This window comes from Cyprinus carpio, chromosome A4 (genome assembly GCF_018340385.1).
Source record: "Cyprinus carpio isolate SPL01 chromosome A4, ASM1834038v1, whole genome shotgun sequence".
Taxonomy (NCBI): domain Eukaryota; kingdom Metazoa; phylum Chordata; class Actinopteri; order Cypriniformes; family Cyprinidae; genus Cyprinus; species Cyprinus carpio.
This window is the reverse complement of record NC_056575.1, coordinates 5,284,878-5,303,145: the sequence shown is the minus strand read 5'-3', so window position 1 is coordinate 5,303,145 and position 18,268 is coordinate 5,284,878.

Here is an 18,268-nt window from a genome sequence, read left to right as displayed (position 1 = left end):
TGCACAGGGCTCTAAGCTGGATTCGTTTTGTTGAGGAGGGTCGACTGATAGTGTTGAGCCGCGTTTCTTGACTGTAGTTTTTCACTACAAACGCCCACTCGTTAACATAAGAGTTGACTGTGTCATCGTATGTGTTCGTACCCGAGTTACACTGTTTCTTTCAGCAAAATTCTGAAATGGTTTGTCAGACTTCCTTAATTTTCTCCTGTGAATGAGTAGACAGCTGCAGTTCCATCCAATGGAGTGGGGCAACCAGTGTAAGTGATTCTATGCTTTGGGATCATAGAGCTGACCCAAGCAAAATAGTCCCTGTAGACCAGCAGAATGTGGGATTGCTCTGCCGGTGCTGGCTCTGTTGTTGGGATTATCCCCAGAACTGTTTGGAAAGAAGGAATGGTGAAATCAGACATGATGTGATGTTTACATGATTGTGTAAAAAGAAAACTGGAAGTGAAACGACACTTACACAACATCTCTCAAGAATGTTCCATCCTATCCTGTTCTGAATTTACGTGGAGCTGAATCTGGAATGTTCAATCACTATTCGAAGATTAATTTCGTGGCAAGGTCGGAAGAATACTGCTGGCATGAGAAAAGCTGGAATAATGATTTGCATATTGGGCTACAGTAAAACCAGCCTAAAACATATCGGACAACACAAACAACCTGAAAAAACAAAAATCTGGGACAAACTAGTCTAAATAGAAAAACACATATAAAAACTTATCAGTCATAGGGCGTCTCTATGAATATAAACAACATCAACAATTAGTACCTAGATCGTGTACATCAAATGCTAAGTATATGGTTAGGGGGATGAAAAAAATTGAGGTCACATTAACTATGAGAATGAACAAATAAAACCTCGAGTGCGTTTTCAGCTTGTGCTAATACGCCAAAGACAAATACAATGATTCTGACGTGGAATGTACCCAGGGTGATCCACAGCCGTGCGCTCATGCATTGACGGCCGAGATGCAGTCAGAGTGTATTTGAAAATAATTCAGGTGGGGAAAAAAAGATGGGAGTGGACTCGCGCAGCTCAAAAAATCGTTAGTCCACTCAACAGGTGAAATAATCTCGATTCCCCATCATACTCGCATATACGATACAAAACTATTGCGGATTCCACGCTACGTTGTTACAATCTCATCATAGCGACAAAGGAAAGAAGGCGCCAGGAACGCATTTCGCGACAACAGTCAAAAAAAAGCCGGAAAGACCCAAACGTTAACACGCAGTTCTTGCAATCTTCAAAGAAAAAAAGCCTACAACACGAGCACTATACATCGAAAGGTCATGAATAATACGACCGGGCAAAAGTGCATCAGTCCCTCGAGCTGGGCTCGCTAGTCAGATTACAAAAAACCACAAGGACCAACCCCAAAAGAACTTGCGCCGGAGCGTAGGACCTTGAGCTACTGGAGGCAAAAATACAAAGCAATGACACGCCGTAGAATTGTCCTACGCACTTTGATCATCACCAAAAACAGAAACTTCACCGAGACGTGTGAGTCGTCTCCCACGGCACGAACGCGGCGCACAGCACGAGACGTTAAATAGGGTATTCTGACACCCATGGTGAAGACATCTCTGCGGGGGAAATCCCAGCGTCATACACCCAATAGGAGCAACTGCGTGGGCGGTCCGCTGAAGTGACAGGAGCGGCTCAGACTAGCTTCGATAACGGCCGTTATGCGCTCAGATCGGACGACAGCGCAGTCTGACGTGAAAATCATGACCTAGAGAAAAAAACCAGGGACAGCGAAGGACTTCACGGGTGGCAGGTCCGATAACGAAATACAAGATGGTTTATTTAATCGCAGATTCTTTCAAACTGAGCAAGGGGCCTAATGGTGCTTCAGCACACTAAGTTGAAGCAGATTAATTACAGATAAATACAGTACCGTTTCTATACAAAAACAGATTTACTATAATTTAAACTATGATAATGAAAGATTGTCGAAAATGCGACGTGAGAATGTGAAATCATCAGTGTGTTTCAGTTACTTGCATAGCAGTATACCCTCTAACATTGAATCAGAGAAAACTAGTACGAATAAAAAAATAACATGCCTTTTAAAAAACCAACTTACTTGGAAAAACATCAACAGCGCAGGGAATGCGTGCTCTGGTAGGTTGAATGTTGAGGGTGGCGACAAGTGTCAGATATGAGCTGGGGTTTCTAGAGGATATCATCATCGAGTGGCAATGATGACACCGTCTTCGGTGAGGGGATTAAAAAACAACCATAAAAATTCACCACTGCGAAAGATGAGAAAGGAGTTATAAAAAGGACAAAAAAATGCATATACGAACTAAACAACATGTGACTGGGCACATTCAAATATAATTTATCTTAAAGTAAACAGTATCATCTTGACCGAATAACCCCTGAGCTGCAGGTGATTTTTGGACCGACTTCGTTATATCAGCAGACATTCTGTCCTCCAGTCCCAGGCTGAAGAAGGACACTGGGCCGATAAAAAGAGGAAAAGGTGTTGGATTCATGAATGTCGCAGGACCAGACCAATGTAAGTTGTATTTCTTTTCAAGCCAATTAAATGAGACGTTCACTCCCCCCTACTGAAACTGGGAGTTCCAGCACTCCCAGTCTTCAGCGATTCAGCTCTGAACAGATTGCAGAACGTTAACTTCCACTGTGTTGTCTACTGTCCATGAAGCTTGTGTACAACAACATTAAAAAGACCCCGCCAGGGATCGGATCATGTAAAGTGTAGAAACCCCTCCACATCACGGGGCGAAGAAGAGTCGCACAGGAGACGTAAATTCCGCTTGCAAAAACATATAAATGGGCGGGGGCGCCCTGCAGTTAAAAAACCTGATCCTCGCTCACTCTACATCCTTCTCTCTGTACTCATCTTTCGTTCTACAGGTGCTGCTATCTCATCCGAATGCTATCGCTTCTGTTAAAAAAACTCTAGATGGAAACGGAGTGAGAATCAAAAACCTCTTCAGCATACATTAAATCTGTTGAATTAGGGTGAGATCATATATAAAAGCATTATAAACAATCTGATCGTCTAGATTTTCCGTCTCATCTTAAAAATTATGCTTTTTCCCTTCCCCTCCTTCTTTCTTACCAGTTTTCATAAAATAATAATTATTTTTTTTGTTTTTTTTTTTGTGCTTTTAAAAAGAAAGTAAATATTTGGGAAAAAGTAAAGAAAATATATACATATCTTATTGCTACATTATAATGGAGGAATTATAAATACAATACATTCATTTAAAAAAAACAAACATTCTTAAACCAAAATTCTTGGCAACAAAAGATGTGCAAACTCTAACAATGAATTCTCACCAGAAGTCAGAGAGGCAGAGTGAGGCATACTGTTAATCGCACTGCAATAATAAATTGTCCACTTAACTATAATAAGGTATGTATGATGTATATTATAATCTTTATATAATATCTAATATATATAATGATATATCTATAGTGATATATTTATTTACACCAACAGACATTGGGGTACAAACAACACACAGCATACTACCAAAAAAACATATATATGTTATAACGCAAAATAACTATAAGCTTAATCTATATATCTTTATCATGGAGGCATTGCCTTTATACTTCAGCAAATTATCTTGCTTCTTAATATTATTCCAAATTTCAGAGTCTTTCTTGTATATCTTATCTTCAGCTACACTGTTTCCATAGTCATATGAATATCCCAGGGGGGGCCGGGCCTGGAGGGGGGAAGTTTTCACAGCCGCTCAGGGGGGACAGTTGTGTGATGATTCCTGGATATTAAAGATGCTCATGTGGTGTGCAGGACAGCTGCAGTGTGGAGTGGCCTCTCAGTAACCAGCAGTACCAGCGCTGTTTGGTCCTAATGTTCTGGTCCCATATGCTTATGAGTGGAGTGTGAGGGGAATTAGACGTCCCTGGTTGGCCTTCTCTTCTCCAGGCTGGGACAACATGACTTGTCAACAACAAGGAGGATGTAGGATTCGTAGTGCGCAGGAAAAGTCAAACCAGTATTTAATTAGTTATGAAAAATATGGAATTAAATTAAAATAATAACCTATGTCGCTTTGTGATAAAATCCATGTTCTGATCCATGTTAACAGTAGGTCTGGAAACTGAGGAACCGGTTTACATTCCAAGGTTTCAAGGGGGGTTAAATAATCTATAACATGTAGAAACTGTGAAATGTAACATATATATATAACATTATATAGTATAATAAATAAAATATATGAGTATATATATATGATATATATATATGCATGGATATTATGTATATATAGAAGAGCTGGCATTGGTAACAACAGATCAGTCAGTGGCGCAGAGGAAGTTTTGTGAGAAGTACATAATGATTGGGCGAAATTATGTGAAACATAAAAATGCTGTGCTTAAGGGTTATAATATACCAACAGACGAAAAACAAACACGATGTTGCATAAAGTAACCGGTAACGCACAGCAATTGGTAGATTAAGAGTGTATCAGATAATTAAGATGGCAAAAGGGTGTCGTGAGAGATACGCTTATTTTGCTGCCAGTGTGTTAGACGGTACAAACTGATAAATCTATAAACAAGACAAGGAGGACACTTTAGCCAACGTGTGCTTTCATTGGAAAAGTGTGCGATAGATCATGTACAAAACAGACAAGACCCTGCTAAGAGCACCTCCTGCAATACTCGAGCATACTCGTCATGCTTCAACTAAACGAAAGGAGTCAAGAGAGTGACATGGTAGACTCACTGCATGTTTTGTGGAGAGACAGTGGCTTCTGTGCTGCCCTTCTTGACCACACCAAGGCTACTTCCAAAAGTCTTTCTTACGCTCACTGTGCGATACAGACTAGTCGCGCACGCAAAAGAAAAAACGAGAACAATGTGCACTGCACATGGATTGAATAATAAAAAATCAAACACCTGCCTGCTTGCTGCCATTCCTAGAGACACAGCTCTGCACTGGTGCACACTACCGATCCCTCAATCTGAATCCTCTTTAGGAGAACGATCACTGCGTTCCGCTGGACTGTACACATGGGACCAAACGAAGCCTTCGTGGGAACACAAAAGGGCAAACCCTACGGTGTCCCCGGGAAGGGCTGGATGAACCGAATAAAATATGTTGATTTAGGTGCAATCTTAGTAGCCAACATTATCACTATGCCTGAATGAAGGACCATTTTATATATTACACGGCAAATGCAAAAATAGGCTTGACAACGGTGTTGTGCTTGTGAATAAACAATGAGTAGGGTGAACAATGGAAAGAACAAAAAGGAGTTCAAGACAAATCAAACCATCCTTTTAACATGTCAAGTCATGCCCATATCCTAAATGCAAATCTAACGTTCTCAAGCACCTGACATAATGATTTTCTTCCAGCAACGGAGCAACAAGGCTGGAGATCATTATGTCAGGCTTGATTGGGTTTGAATGGCATACTTGACATGTTAAAAGAGGAGGGTGATGCTTGAAATCATGGTTCTTATTACATTACCATTGGTTAACCATGGTGACCTGCAAAGAAACGCTTGGGCAGCCATCATTGCGTTTTGCATAAAACTGGCTTCACAGGCAAGGATATTTGTGGGCTACTAAGATTTAGCACCTAAATCAACAATTTAGAGGTTCATCAAAGAACTTCAAGGAAAGAATGTTCAATTCTTGTAAAGAAGCTTCAGGGGGCGTCCCAGACAGCTTCCACAAAGCGCCAGGATCGTCCCCCCCACCCCCCCACCCTCCTAAAGAGATTCAGGACTGCTGGATCGTTGCGTGCCACCAGTTCAGAGCTGGCTCAGGACAGGCAGCAGGCAGGTGTGAGCGCATCTGCACGCACACAGTGAGGGCGAAAGACTTTATGGAATGATGGCCTGTTGTGTCAAGAAGGGCAGCAAAGAAGCCACTTCTCCTGCACAAACACAAAACATCAGCGACAGATTGATCCCTTCTTGCAGAAAGTATAACGTGAATGGACTGCTGAGGCCTGGGGCAAAGGCATATTCTCGCGATGAAGGGCCCCTTTCCGATTGTATTGGTTGCATCTGGAAAAAGGCTTGTCCGCAACGAGAAGAAACTGTGAGCGGGCTACCCCATCAGTCTCTGTGTCATAGCCAACCAGTAAACATGCCTGACAAAACCAATTCATGGGAGGCGTGTGTTAGGGTTGCTTCTCATCACAAGGAGTGGGGCTCAGTCACAATTCTGGGCCCAAAAACACACACCATGGAATAAAGACTGTTGACCAAAACAACCCCCAAACACCAACAACTTCTTCAACAACCCAGACAAAAAAAAAAAAAAAATAAAGAACAACATTTTGGTGAAGACACTGGCTTTGCTCCAGTCACTATGGAGGCACCGTGCCATAAGGCAAAAGTGATAACTAAGTGGCTCGGGGACCAGATGTTGAAATTTGGTGTCCATGGCCGTGTAACCTCCCCACTCTTAATCCGCATTGAGAACTTGTGGTCATCCTCTCAAGAGCGGGTGCCAAACAAACAAAAACCACCCCACTAATTCTGACAAACTCTCAATAAATTATTATTAAAAGAATGGGGTGCTATCAGTCAGGATTTGGCCCAGAAGTTGATTGAGATCATTCCCCGGAATCGAATTGCAAGAGGTCCTGAAAAAGAAGGGGCCATCACTGGCCATACTGACTCTTTGCATAAATGTCATGTAATTGTCTAATAAAATCCTTTGAAACGTATGCAGTGCTTGTAATTATATTTTCAGTATCTCACAGAAACAACTGAAAACAAAGAGCTACTAAAGCATTTAGGTCGGCACAACTTTTTGAAAACTAATATTTATAGATAAGTTCTCAAAACTTTTGGCCACGACTGTAGACGAGTATCATCCTAAAATAGTCGAGTTTCCTTAAACTACTTGTACCAACACTACTGTATCGACTGCACGAAACACAGCATGACCATATAGTCTGGTTCCCAAAAATGACCCTAATGATTTTGTGTCTTTTAAGTGAACCCCATACACAGCTTAACAACTATCTTTTGATCCTTAACCTAATGTAGTTCATGACGTATATTCATATGACTATGAGTGTAGCTGAAGATATATATTTTTGGTTCTAACTATATATAGTTGTTTTTTGTGTGTGTGGGTAAATAAATATATATATATATATAGATATATATATATATATATATATATATATATATAACCATACATACATATATATAGTTATATATGGCCAATTATTGCATTATTGCATTGCATTAACAGTATGCCTCCTCTGCCTCTGACTGTGAGAATTCATTGTAGAGTTTGCACATCTTTTGCAAGAATTGTTTTAAATGTATTGTTATTTATATTACCTCATAATTTAGCAATAAGATGTTATATATTTTCTTTACTTTTTTCCAAATATTTATTTCTTAAAAGCACAAAAATAATTATTATTTATGAAACTGTTAAGAAAGCATAATTTTAAGAGACAAATTAGAATCAGAAATTCGTTAAATTCTTTATTATGATTCTCATCCCTAATTAACAGATGGAAGTTATGGCGAGCGTGTGATTCTCATCCTTTTCCATCTAGCAGTTTAAAGAGAATCAGGTTAACTGAGGGCTGTGAAGGGAATGTGGAGGTTTTTCTACAATGGATCCTGGGGCTGAATGTTTGTTACAGTACCATATGGACAGAGGACACAGTGAGTCTGATCTGTCAAGAAGCCTGAACTGTGGAAGATCTGGCAGTGAACCCAGTTTACTCAGAGGGATTGAAAGTCTCATAATTGGCTATGATAAACTTATTGTCGGCGACATGACTGCCACTTTATGGCAGTGTCCTTCTTCAGCCTGGGGACAGAATGTCTGTGATAACGAAGTGGCCAAAATCACCTGCTCGGGTAAGATGATATTTTACTTAAGATAACTTATTATTTGAAGTAGTCATGTTTGTTTCAATATGATTTTTGTCCTTTTTATAACTTTTCTATTCAGTGGTGAAATTTTTATCATGTTTTAATCTCAGCGGTTTCAGACTCGTGAGTCGTCCTCAGAGTCATTTGACATGTTCCACCTCCACCATCCCCATACCAGAGACGGTGTTCAAGTAAAGGTTGGTTAAAAAGGAGGTATTTTTTATTCACAGGTTTCCTGAATTATTAATAATCTGTGCAACTGAACACTGAATTCACATTCTCAGGTTATTACAAACGTCGATATAGTTATAAAATGTTTTGTAAGGTATGTTGTAAATGTTGGTGCTGAAGCTGGTCCCCAGTGGTTGATGTGTGTGTTTTAGGGTATGTTCCCTCGTCAGACTGCGTGGAGGGGCTATGGCCGGTGACTCTGGGAGGGCTGGAGGTGATCACCCCCCTTAAACGCTGTGTGGGGCTCAGTTCTGTGATGATCAAGTGGGACATCAGCGATGCTCCGGTGGTCTGCAGGCCCACTGGGTTGTGGAGCCAGCACTGAGGGCTGATGGGAATTCAACCTTTGGTGCTGGTGAAGATGTTGTGTGGATGAACAGAGTAGAGTGCAGGGGCCTGAGATTCCCTGTGGGACTGTTCCTCTATCCCTGAATAAACTACACTGACTGCTCCCGCAAAGAGCACGCTGGACTCACCTGTGAAGGTACAGCAGCAAAACACTGAGGATTAATATTAATTTGCTCATTTGTAGAAGTCGAATAATTTTTGTTTCGGATTCAAGGCTTATTTCATAATTTTAAAATGTGCTTTCATAGATTTGGCCAGATGTTTCAGTTTGTCCTTGGTCCCCATTGCTCACCACAACATTATCAGCCTTCTCCTCCAGTTCTCCCTGCAGTGCGCCTCAACTGATCAGTCGCTCCTCCCAAACTCCCCAGCACGCCTCCCCCAGTGCTTGTGATTGTTCTGGGAGTTGTGCCTACTGCTTGTTTAGGGCCACTGCTTATACGGATTCAGCAGAACAGAGTGATTAGGAGAGGTAGGTAGAGAACCAGAGCTAGTCATATTGTGTCTTATTCAGTGTTTGTCAGTCATGTGTGTGAACTGACGCAGGTTTGGCTTTCTACACTCACACTCTCTCTAAGAGGAGACACAGGACGATGTCTGATGGCGTTTATGAGGAGATTCAGCACAGACACAATCACTTCACTCAGAGGGGGTGAGACATGAGCCATCAGTCTCATTTAATACCATTAATTAATACCAGACCCGGTTGATGTTCATCTATTATTAGTCCTGTTAAACCTCCTGCTTCAAACCACAGGAATTCCTGACAGAAAACCACAGAGCTGCAGGTGCATGTGTGTGTCTTGTGGCGATGTGTGAGAGAGAGTGTGTGTGTGTGTGTGTGTGTGTGTGTGTGTGTGTGTGTGTGTGTGTGCCAGTTTGTGTCTCTTCCTGTATTTGTATTTTTAAGAAGAGGGTCATAAGCAGGGGACTTATATGTTTGTACATGTACAGTAGATACAGAGTGTGTGTGTGTGTTTGTCTCTTCCTGTGTATATTCTGGAAGGCAGTAAGAAATGGGTTCATATGTTTGCTAGGCCTAAAAGCACTTACCATGGGATTTATTTCTTGCATGCTTTAGAATAATAAAGTATCAGTGTGTTTAAGTAATGGAAGTAATATTTGTTGTGTTGGTCAGGTTTGGAGGGTGTTTGTGTGGTGAAAATAACTAACACAAAGTTTTATGAATCAAGAACGAAATGAGGATTCATTCTGTTTGTAATGATGGAACATGTTTCCTGACTGTTCTGCTTTTCTTCTAATACAGGGGAGTCATTATCTCTGAAGAACTGCATTCTGCGTATTAAGATGCTGAATGATCTTCTCTCAATTTTGCGAGAGCTGAAGCACATAATCATTCCACATTTTACAAAAGAAAAAACAGACTTTTATAATGAATAATTGTAAATAGTAATTTCATAATATTATAGTTTCCTGTGACATCATACTACTATGCGAAAAATGCATGACTTCTCATGTAGCTATATTAATAGGCAAGCGAGTGTTTTTAGCAAACTACTGCAATACTGCATATTAATGATACGATGTCACGCATGGCAAAGTGGCCTAAAAAGGAGTCTAGAAGATACACATCTATTAAATTGACTCAACATGCATTCATTACCAGAAATCGACAACAGTATAAATAAATATTTCAGATATATCAATGATTACTGCAGCACACCGCATCAAACAATATTTGTGTGCTTTATGTATCCTCAACATTTACGCTGGATGAGTTAGATGCTAGAGATAGAATGTTGAAGGAATAATCCCACGATCACGCGAAGGAACTACCCATAATGATGTATAGTCTGTCATCTAGATGAGACTGAAACTAGATCGTAGGGACAGGTGATCACTCACAGTGTATATCATACAAACACAGCATTTAATATATACTTATTAAGATGAAACATATTACGAGTCATATATTAAAGATATGAGATCATACAAATTTGACTTCTCTGCGACCTGTATAGAATGATGTGTGTCTGAGATGAATGTGTAGAATTTGTAGGAACACACACTTGGTACATCGGTCGGCTATGCGAATAATGTTCAATAGAATGAGATAGTCGTGCGGAACAGGGCAACTCTGATATCAAAAAAGATTTGTTTTAGCTATTAAATCATTTTATATAAACAAAAATATCATATGACATTATTACCAATACAAATGATGCATACAGAACTAGATAAATTATTAATTAACTCTAAAAAGCCAAAGATTAATCAGAATTTTAATGGTTATGCATTGGAACGCGTAATTACACAGTTAAATTGACAACTCACATATTTGACACCGTGTCAGTGACACCCCAATACATTGTTATGATGCGCTCATTTATAAAAGGATCACCGTCGAATAGGGCTCAAAGCAAGCGGTAACAGGTGAGATGCACTAAGAACTAAGCATTTTTTTATAAATCCCCCTTTCACATATCTTAGACAGCAATGAGCTATATGAAGAAAAAAAAAAACAAATGCATAAGTTTGCTGAAGAAAGGCTGTCTGAGATCAGTATCTACAACTGCAGGAGTTTAAAATAGAAAGTAACTACAAAACGGATAGATGAAACAGCAGGCAAAATGCAAGCACGCAGATAGACATTGCAAGACAGCTAAGATTCAAAAGCACAAGGGAAACACAAGGGCCGCATTAAATCCACCTTATTCTTAAACACAGAAATAAGTCGTTTTTCTGTGAATGTGTGAGATTCTTCTGGGTCACTAGTTCGGGTTGGTAGGAAAATAACGATAAAACAAGACAATGTGGCAGTAAATGGTACAAATTTTATGGGCACTTGCAAAGCCAATGTGTTCATAATTAAGATAATACATATTAATATAAGAAGGTAAGAAACCCACACAGTGTTACAACCATATCAAGCAGCAAAACGAGTACTGATTCTTTCAATAACAGCTAAAATAAGACATGGAAGGCGAATGAGACGCACGCAACACTGACAGACAACATCAAATTTCACCACAATACATCAACACCTTTAATAGCTGTCGGCTGAACAAATACAGGTGACATAGCAACTGGAGGACCAAAAGGGACCAATGAGTTAGCTATTGAAGCAATACAACGCAGATGGGTGTGGTCAGATGGGTGTCTATGGCAGCAAATGATTCGGTCTATCTAGGTAGACAGACATAAATAGCACAGCAGACAGCGACAGACAAGACAAGGGCACATGCAACCACAAGCAGGGGCTGTCCACATGAACGCGAGAATTATCAAAACAGATAACAGTAACAATTATCAGTCTCGGATCGACACATAATCAGAACAAACTAGGATTTTGCAAAAACTGCGGCAGCTGTTTCTGTCGTCGGTTTGCCATTCTTACAAAAAGCAGCGAACGTCTCAACATGAGTATTACCAGGTTCACCTGACAAAGAGCAGCAACCTTTTAAACAAATCCTGCAACCAGTGAAGATTTTCAGACAAACCTCTAGCTTAGGCACGTCTGGACTGTGTAGGCACGAGATCTTGTCTAGCATTTGTTATGTGGGGAGTGTAGCAGTGCGTGCAACACTTTTAGTGCATGGCTCAAATTGGCCTCAGACAAGTGTTCTATATATAATCAAAGGGACTTAAGGGAATAGTGCGGCTTCACCTGAGTTGAAGTACATATGAGCTGATATGACTTGTTTTAATCTCATTGGCAATCCAGAGAGAGACGTCAGGAGGCATGATGATTTTTTGATTTTTCATGTGGAGATGTGATATACCCGCTATATATATATATTATATATACTTATAATATACTCATTATATATCTATGTATATTATATATATAGTATATATATAGTTATCTAGTTTAATTTCCATTTATCAACTCAACGGACAAGGTAAAAACTCGCTGTATATATAAAAACCAGCCCGATGTCATGATGTGGACTAAGCCAGCAACATGGTTCCGGCGGTGTACAAACAAGTCAGGCTTAAGGAGGAAAAGAGGGAAATAAAGGATCCTATCAAATGAATGAAGAAAATGTTGTATAACGGATCAGGACAGGGTTTCTGTGTCATGTCTTGTGAAATCACACGAGAGAAAAAAAAAAAATAAAACAAAAAACAAAAAAAACCAAAACAAAAAAAAAAAAACAAAACAAAAAAGAAAACAAAAAAAAAAAAAAAAAAAAAAAAAAAAAAAAAAACAAAAAAAAAAAAAAAAAAAAAAAAAAAAAAAAAAAAAAAAAAAAAAAAAAAAAAAAAAAAAAAAAAAAAAAAAAAAAAAAAAAACAAAAAAAAAAAAAAAAAAAAAATGGAAAACCACTCTGCTTCATAAAGTTATATCATTAACTCCTTTTGTTCTCATTATAGTTGAATATGTTCATATATTTAAGACTTATTCTAATATTATTCGCCAGTTACAGACAATTTTAAAAATATTCATAACAATAAACAACATTTGACTTCTGCATAATAACGTATTATTGCTGTATTTAACAAAGCTAGATTATTGATGATGTGGAGGAGGAGCAAACAAAAAGAAGTGGGCAATTGTCTCAAGATGATCATCCCCGCCTCGACATCAACCAATCTAACACAAAATGTGAGAAATAACATGTATATTGATATTTTAAAACTTCAGGTTATTTATATCTACAATGTAAGCGCTTTCCCCCCAACCCCCATCCTATGGCTATACATGATTTATTACTAACAGTGGTTAAAACCTTTAAGCCCTTGTAGTAATTTGTATTACTTTTGACCTGTATAATATGAATAAAAATAGCCCGAATTTATCCGTCACAAAAAAACCATTTAATTGTGTATTTCAAAATACCAGCGGATTACACAAAGTAACCGCTAGAAATCAAATTATAATGCCTTACACATTATAAAGCAGCAACGGCACAGTGATATATGTTACAAGACTGTCCTAAAGCATGTGACACAAACGACCACTCAGAGTGATTTACACAGCCTCAAGGCATCGCTAGTACAATGAATAAACAAGCATATAGAGATTGTAACTGGGTGTGCATGAATGCTTGACTCTAAAATGAATAGTCTGAAGTTACTCATATAAAATACATAACTATATGGAATTATGCATTATTAAGCAGTTTATACAATACTGTGATAAAACGGTGTATTTAAGACTCAGAAAACAGATAAATCAAACATGAGCACCAATTTATGATTGGTCTTGTCTCAATGACTGAGCAAATTGGACCCTTTATATGCATCATTTATGAAGGCTGCGTATAAGTGTTTAGACAAGTTCAATATTTTATTACAGCAACCTGTAACCACTTTGAACAGGATTAAACGATACATCATGTGGCCGACTGATCTAATACCAGGTTATGAATACACCTTTACATAATACGTTTATCCAACGTGAGACTTAAGCTGACGTTCGTTTAACACATCTGACACCACGATATATTCAGCAGATCATAGTTATCTCCATGGCAGCTCAGAAAACCAGTAGTGAGATACTGCGCTGTTGTCCACCTCTACGGCACATAGGTCATCCTTACAAATACTACAGGAGGAGGAAAGAGCTACTTTGCAGATTATATCATGTGGGGCCAGATTCGTTATACGGACCAAGTGCCTGCCTAGCTAAATTTATGATTCTAGTTTAATCATTCTCGTTTGGTGCAGGTAAAACTTTGTCCTTACACATGCAATGTCGGGCAACGAGTCCTTCAAAGCAGTGCAGCACAACATTACAGCTTTCCACATGACTAAGAGCGCAGATCCTTAACATAGGAGCATGCAGGTATCTTTCTCGCTTGAATTGCTCGTATGTAAGTATCCCTCTTGCATAACAGAAGGCGGCTGCTTTTTTTTATTGTTAGGAAGGAAATGGAGCATTATATTGATACAATACGATTTCTCTATGTTAGAATACATAGTTTAGCACTGGGCTAGTTTATGCTTGCTTTAATATTTTTATATGAATGTGCATCTGTATACATGAGCTGTAGCGTTAAATTGTTAAATTCATGTATAATGTGTATTGCTGATAGCATGTAGCTAGTGTTTGTCAAATACATGAGATCTTATCTTGTTAATAGCTCTTGGAGAAAAAGTGAAAAACTCTGTCTCTGGAAAAAGTTAGAAGCTGACTACAATGTGATGACACAAGGACCAGAACTCTTGTCTTCTCCTGTTTACAATAAAGAGCTCATTGAAGCTGCCATCATGCTGGATAGATTACAAACATTATACCAAAAAAGTCATACAACTGTCTTCAGATTGATATGCATGGATCAATTAATATCTATATAGACGACCGAAACGCAAATGATTTAATTACTAAGAAGCTTCAATGTCTGCACGATATCCTTCATGACTATTGAACACAAAGCAGTCGCAGATTCAGCGGATAATGTGTTAACATAGCTTAAATTTAATTTGTGCTCATTGAGTTAGAACATCAGTAATGGTGAAAGTAAAATCCACATAATATCTTGCCACTATTTGTTTCTAAAAGATAACTTTAACAACTGCTACCAATTTACTTACTTATTTATAAATTTACAGCAGAACTCAACTAGTCAGAAATAAAGAAGTTTCAGTACCATAGACGACTCAATCATCAAGTCATCAGTAGCTATGTCGATCTGACTGGGTTCATGAACTGTATCAGGTTTTGTATGCTGAATATAAGCTGGGAATATGTTTCTGTAATTCACCTATCTGCATTTACAAGTATAGTGTAAGACTTTACATCATCCACACTGACACATGACTTAAAAACGAGTCTAGATCTGTCACCTCAGTGAAGAGTCTCTCATCACAAGCTGGCGAGTGAGGAGTCGCTCATGCAGCTCACCTTTACTGATATATATATAGGAGAAAATAAAAATAGGCTAGGGCATTTCTGAGTTGTCACTAGAGTGGATGCAATTTGATGACAAATTTCCTCTGTTGTGATCTATAGTAACGTGACAGTGTGAAACACTAGCTGGCTGTGGATCTCTCTCAATCTCTCTCTGCTCATCTCTTTAGGGGGTCTGAACAGGAGACCAGTTTAGACTTAGACACATTAGTGCATTTGAAGGAGAGGCAGACAGGGATAAACTGCAGTTCGGATGCTGATGAAACAAGATAATATGTGTGTCGAGGCGACAATGATGAAACCAATGTATGAGAACGTCGTGCTGATGCTGACTATAATATCTTGTGTTTATAATTGATGAGTAAACAAATATACACCTTCTGCGTTTAATTTACATCTCGGGTGACAAATGAGTAATCTATACTAATGAAAATTAGCTCAGATCACTTACATCTGGAATAGAGGGCACTTTAATATCTTTTTACTATGTTTGGTATAGTTCTACCCATCAATTAAAATTCCGCTCTCATCCATAGATGATACGAGCAAAATTGTGAGTGTGAGTTGGTGAAATGGGTCAATAAGATGTAAGGCTGTTTCATGGTCAAACAGAAGAACAGTTTGAACAAACAACAAGTGGAGAGGTATGCTTCATGATGGTATAGTGGGGATGATTCAGTGTGTCTATCGGGACTAGATATTACTGATGGGCTGCAGTGGTGTGTAAGACAGAAGGCTGGGGCTGATGGGACGAGCTGGTAAAAGTCTGAAGCACTTAATGCTCCTTGGAGACAAGGATCAGGACCAATTTCAATGGCTCTTGTAGGTTGTAGTGGCATACAGGAGACATGCAGCTGATAAACTGCCAGCGTTGCAGACAGAGCACACGTTAAATGTACCTTACTGTAAACAATGATGCATGCAAGTAGCATGTGATCATTCTGTATCAGGTCACAAGGCTGGCTTGGCTCCAGAACACTCCGAGATGGTATTTCATCACATCTCTATTCTAGAATAGTCTGCACTGAAAGACGAAACAAATACACTTCTTTATTCTGTGTGGAAACTGCTCAATGTCATCTTATATTAATCAGTACACAATCTTTAATTGTTTGTTACAGAATAATAGTATTCATACCTCATACCGCATATTTCTTATATTATAAACCTATGACTGGAAGCAGAACAGTGGGCACGCCTTAGAATAGTTCAATGTCTTTTATATTATTCAGACCAGTGAATGATTTGACAGTAGATTATTTACTTTACTAAGGAATTGATAAGAAATTTAATGTATAGAAGATAAAATTGGCAGAAAAATATATTTACAATAATGAAATATATGTAATAACACAAATGATCAGCAAATTTTAATCAACAGTTTGCATTCTAGGGCTTCCAGTGAGTAGAGATGTTTAATTAATTAGCTATGTTAGTATAACTACAAAGTACTCATAGCTAAAGAACATCGAACCTTGTTGATGGGTTTACAGCAGTGCTGGCTGGAAGAGTGGAAATCTACGTAGGCAGAAGATGCCAGGGGTTCAGTAGTCGTGAAACGACTGGGCCAAAATTTTAGAAACCAGCAGGCCATGCAAGAGGTTGTGTGTAAGATGAGCATGCGACTGTGGGGCTCACTGTACAGGTGCTGGGAGGCAGCTGCTTTTAGGGAAAGGAACACGCTCAGATGTGGACCTAAGAGATTCAGTGTAAGGGGCAGATCACACATTCGACACTGTTCGTAGTAAAGCTCACATAAAATAAACTGCACCCATGAAAATGATGTCGGACTGATATGTTCTGAGTAAAATCTTTTTACTATTTAACAAATCAATTGTTACATTTACTAAAATGTAATTGTTAACGATCAATTTTCATCATTATAAGCTCTGAGTGACATATTAAACAGAACTAAGAACATAGGGAATTACTCTCAGATTATCTCTGTTCTCTTACCCCACAATCTCAGTAAACTCTGTGTTCTTTCTCCAGGTTACACTGAAGCCTTCTGCACTTCAACACAACCAATAAAATACAAACAAAAATATAATAACACACTTTATAATAACATCATAATTATAACATCATAATGATGAAATAAAACCAACAAATATTACTTAAAAAAAACTTCAAAAAATAAATTTAAACTGCTCAATTTATTCTAATTTATAAATTTATAGCACAAATCAACTATTTTAAAATAAAGTTTCAGTAAGTGAGCAGTAAGACATCAGTGCTTGTGTCTGCTGTGTTCAGGGTCAGGTTCTGATGCTGAATATAAGCTGCAGTGTTTCTGTATCAATCTGCTTTAAGTTTAGTGTGACTTTATCTCCACACTGACTTACGACTGACACGAGTCTGTCCTCAGTGAAGTGTCTCTTCACGCTGGAGGAGGAGTCCCCGCTCATCAGCGCTCACACTTTACTAATATATTTGGAGAAAAATAAAAATACTGCTCTCTGATTTGTCACTGATTGTGTTTGATGATTTCCTCTGTTGTGTCTAATAAGGTAACAGTGAGTGTCATTGGCAGCTGTGAGTCTCTCTCTCTCTTTAGGGGGCTGAGAGGAGCCAGTTTCTTCAGTGTGTTTGAGGGAGCAGAGGAGAAACTTGTGCTGACAGTCAAACAGATGGTGTGATGAGCAGAAGAAGATGGAGGGATGTCTGACACTCGTTTTACTCTCCACTATAATCACTCTAACCACATCTGGTAAGTACACAAATAGACAGTTACTCTATGATGGCTCATACAATTAGAAAGTGAATATATGCCTGTGCAATATTTGGAAAACAAGATTTAGTGACACTAGATAATTTAATTATGAAATAAATTGTATGAATTATTTGAGCTTTTACAGTCAACCAATTTAATGATAATATGATTATTTGTAATATTCTCTTATCCAGCTTTAACTGTCCAGTTTGAATTTACTAACTTTATATTTAATTTTTTGCAACTTTGCCATTATTCTGCTGGTGATTGTAGGCTTT